The 5000-nt window shown below is 37.8% G+C and overlaps 1 protein-coding gene across 1 annotated transcript in view; it reads left to right on the plus strand.

Annotated features, from left to right (window-relative positions):
- The window catches only part of LOC122130217 (adhesion G protein-coupled receptor L1-like), a 51878-nt gene that overhangs the window by 20172 nt on the left and 26706 nt on the right, over positions 1 to 5000 (plus strand). The gene's annotated exons all lie outside the window — the stretch shown is intronic.

Here is a 5000-nt window from a genome sequence, read left to right on the forward strand (position 1 = left end):
AGAAAGAGAGAGAGAGAGAGAGAGAGAGAGAGAGAGAGGGAGGGAGGGAGGGAGAGTGGGAGAAAAGCAAAAAAAGAGAATGTGTCAACATGAAGTAGATTGGCTGAAAGTGTACGATCGAATGAGAGAGTGAAAAAGATAGACGGAGGAGAGCGAGAGAAAGGTTGCTGCTGTATGAGAGAGAAGAGATCTCAATATCATTGTTTATTTATTTATTCTTTATTTATTCTTATCTATATATATATACAGTATATACGTATATTATATGATGATTATTAATAGTAGTAGTAGTATTCTCTCTCTCGCTATATCTATCTATCTATCTATCTATCTATCTATCTATCTATCTATCTATCTATCTATGTATTTATCTTTGTTATCTTACCTTATATACATGTACTGTATAAATAATAATAATAATAATAATAATAATAAAAACTTTATTTATATAGCACTTTCATGCAAAAGAATGGCAGCTCAAAGTGCTTTACAGCAAATACAATAATATGCACAAGAAAATTACATGCACATAAAAAATAGACATCAAAGAAACATAACTCAGATATAGTGCAAAAAAAAATTATAATTATAATTATAGAGATATATTTAATCTAACCCCTTAATATCACCAGTAGAGATTTAATTTAAATTAAATTAAATTAAATTAAATTAAATTAAATTAAATTAAATTAAATTAAATTAAATTAAATTAAAAGTATTTTTATATATATATATATATATATATAGTGCGAAGTGGTAGCTAGTTAAAGGCTAATGAGAAGAGATACGTTTTTAGTTTTCTTTTAAAGATGTTAAGCGAGCTGGCTTCCCTGATGTCTATAGGCAGTATGTTCCATAGCACTTATATAGAGATAAAGAGAGAGAGTAAGAGAGTTTGAGTTTAGTTTCAGGCTTGAAGGACTGAGTGACAGATGAGAAATTAACAGAGTGAGTGTGTGAGGAGCCAGAGCGGCCCAGTAAGAGAGAGAGAGGGACAGGGAGGGAGAGAGAGAGAGGGACAGGGAGGGAGAGAGAGGGAGGAGAGAGGGAGGGAGAAAAGAGCAAGAGAGGAGAGAAGGATGGAGAGAAGAGAGGGATAGACAGAGAGGGAGGGTGAAAAGAGCAAGAGAGGAGATAGGTGGGGGGTCATGAACGAGCACAGACTGTGCGGCCAAACATCAACTCTGCTGTTTACACCACTGAGGCCAACCGTGGGTGGCCGGTGTTTGGCCAAGTGAGAGAGAGAAAGATAAACACACACACACACGCACACACACACACATACACACACATGCACGCACACACACAGTCACATCTAACCTTGTGCGCTTCTAGAATACACATACCACTAGTGACTGAAAAATGACTACATCCATCTACACACTCACACACACACACACACACACACACACAGACACAGACACACACACACACACACACACACACACACACACCCACACACAGGAGTGATTTATGAAGACAGATTAAAGCAACTGTTTGCATTCCTTATTTTTGACTGTGTCTGTGTTGTGCAGTGTGACATTAATACTGAGATCAGGGCAACGATTAGGATAAGTTCCAGGGTATGAGTAAGCACAGAAAATGTATATGCCTTTACACATTGGTAATTAGTGTACTACACTGTATGTAACAGAAATAATCATGCCTGAAGTTGTATAATTATAGTTTTTTCTGGTCTTCTTTTTTATGTTGTTTTAAACAAAGGCTATAATACTATAACCATGACCATAACCATAATTACAGTGTATAATGGAAGCTGTTGTACTATCTTGGGAAAGAGCTGAACAGCATTTATCATTTATGCCTGTAATAAAGAAAACAGTTTTTCTGTCAGGTAAGCAATAAATCACGGCGCGGAGGTTCAGTGAAGATTCAGTGGCAACTTTCATAACAGTAGCCAGCTGGAAGTGCCTGACTGAGAGAGAGAGAAATATTGATTGAAAGAATAAGGAATACGAGAGAGAATGACGATGGCGAAGTGAGAGAGGAAAGGCGAGAGAAATAAAGCAACTGGGAGAGAGAGAGAGAGAGAGAAAAAAACACATTTGTAGGAGAAAACTAGCTAAGCGCTAGTAGAGTTAGCCTAACTCTCAGTTGAACACATTGATGATATCACAATGGATGCAGTACTGGACAAAAACGTAAAGACAGAGTGCAACAAGTCATAGTGTGAAAACCACGCCCACTGAGGGGGGGGGGCTGGGGAATACAATTATCTCAATTGACTTTGTATTACATGAAGCTGCCCCCTTGAATACAAATATATATATACAGTATATATAATAATAAAAAACTCAAAAATGTTTTATAAGCTGCCGAACCCAGAAAGCTGAGCTCTCTGGTTAAGCTTGGGGGTGGCATTGCTAGCTGCCAATTTATGCCAATTCATAGCAGCAGGACAAGCGAGGCCAATCTGCACCAATAAACTGTTGTTGTTTGTTTAAAAAAAAAAAAAAATCACGGATACGCGGGTTAGTAGAGTACGCTACGATGAAGAGTTTCAGTGTAATTTTTGTCTTTTATCTTGTTTTAATACATGGTACTGTAAAGGAAATCAAGAAAACAATCTGAATGACTGATTAAATGAAAGCTGAAATGAAACTTTTAAAATACATGAAACATATAGATCAGTGTTTCATCCCAGTTCAGTCATATCATTTAGTTCACATCTCAAAAATACACATGTTAGGGTGCAGGTACGCTCCAACTTAGGGTGATTATAATTAAGACCTTTGTCAGGTTTTTAATGGCACACACGACACACTGGAACACACACGTGCATATATGGAGGCGACACAGGACACACACGCAGGTAGGCCTGAGGTCGCGGTGCATTTATTTTCTGATTTTTCCCATCCTGGACCGTCCTTCCTCAAGGACCCCCCCAGATGCACACAGACCAAATTTTGGATGAGTAGTATGTTTGTATATAGCCTATGTCAATAATAACGAATCAGGACAGGTAGACGATGATAGGCCTTTGATATCAGAAATATTGTTATTGGTTGTTATCCATGTTTGTGTGTGGACTCACAGTGCCCCGTTAGCCTACATTGTGTGTTAATCTACTTATTTGTTACATTGATTTCAGATATTCCATTCGTGGCATATAATGTGAACAATAACTTGTAAAATTGAACTTGAACTTTGTCTTGTGAAAAGAAGGTACAAAAAAGTCTCAGAGGTAAAGTTGACCTCTCTCACTGTAATAGACGGCCAGAATGAGGTGAGTGGGCATAGCCAGTTTCCGTCTCCTCTTTGACATACAAAATGAGAGCAGCTCAAATTTGGTACCACCTCCAGAACAGCTTACCAGAGCAGTAGCACCACACTGCTGTGCAGCTGAGAGATGGACACCCAGAGAGTGATTATTATTGTTATTATTAATATTATTATTATTATTATTATTATTTATTATTATTGCAGCTGAGAGGTGGACATCCAAATAGTGATTATTGTTATTATTATTATTATTGTTATTATTATTATTATTATTATTATTATTATTGCAGCTGAGAGGTGAACATCCAGAGAGTGACTCCCTTAGATATTTCAGTACTAAAACATAAATTGCATAGAAATTAAATCCATTAGAGAAAATGTCCCAACGAAGAACACATTCATAATTAGAAAGATACAATTAAATGTCCTATCAACTAAACTGCTACAGAAAAAAAAACCATAAATTGGCACCATATTTGTTTACAAATTAGGAATCACCAATTAAGGAATGTGTCGGGAAAGGGTATAAACACAGGCAACATGGCTCCTCGAGAACAACAGACTCTGCCTTTGAAAAGGGTATAGACACAGGCAAACACGGCTACCTCGAGAACACAGACTCTGCCTTTGAAAAGGGTATAGTACATCAGGCAAACATGGCTACCTCGAGAACACAGACCTGCCTTTGAAAAGGGTATAGACACAAGGCAAACATGGCTACCCTCGAGAACACAGACTTGCATCCACTGTAGGAATGGGGTAGTAGAGGATGAGTTTACATGACTGTCAATAATAAATAATACTTGAAACACTTACGTTTTATCTGTTAATTACATATGTTTTGTATAATTGTATCCTTTCTTTATATTAATTCTTTAATTGTTTTTTTTTTCCATTATTATTATTATTATCATTGCTACTACTAATACTACTACTACTATTATTATTATTATTATTATTATTATTGTTATCAGTTATATGTTATGCTTAGGCAATATTGTACTCACAGCCATGCCAATGAAGCTTAGTGAGAGCAGGTAGAGAGACACAGAGACAGACAGAGAGAGAGAGAGAGGGACAGAGAGAGAAAGAGGGACAGAGAGAGAGAGAGAGAGGGACAGAGAGAGAAAGAGGGACAGAGAGAGAGAGAGAGGGACAGAGAGATTGACCGTAGGGAAAAGGCAAACAGACTAAACGAATAGAGGGACAGAGCAGGCGGTCTGGAACCTGCGTCATCATTTGCTGTGTACCACTGAGACCAACCACCGACAGCTGGTGTAATGCCATGTAAGCGCAAGATGGAGAGAGAGAGAGAGAGAATGAGAGAGGGAGAAAAAGAGAGGAAGAGAGAATGAGAGGAAGAGAGGGGAAGAGAGAATGAGAGATGGAGAAAGAGAGAGAGGAAGAGGGGGGAGAGAGGGCGAAGAGAGTGACATCAGGTTTTTTTTTCAAGAATTCAACTGCCCTACAATGTTGTTACCATTGTTGTTTCCATCTGCAAGGACTAAGCTGAAAAGGCAATACAATTTCCATCCCATTAAGGGGCCTCTGAAATGTGTCTGTTCTGTGCCCAGGGATTCATAGTCAACAGACAACCAACTATCACTGGTCACCAATTTTGAAATTATCTCTATGATCCAGATTATCTCTATGGTCTTGATTAGCTCTATGATTCCTGATTATCTCTATGGTCTTTGATTGAGCTAATGGTCTTGATTATCTCTATGGTCTTGATTAGCTCTATGGTCTAGATTAGC

The sequence above is a fragment of the Clupea harengus genome, unplaced genomic scaffold, assembly GCF_900700415.2.
Source record: "Clupea harengus unplaced genomic scaffold, Ch_v2.0.2, whole genome shotgun sequence".
Classification (NCBI taxonomy): Eukaryota; Metazoa; Chordata; class Actinopteri; order Clupeiformes; family Clupeidae; genus Clupea; species Clupea harengus.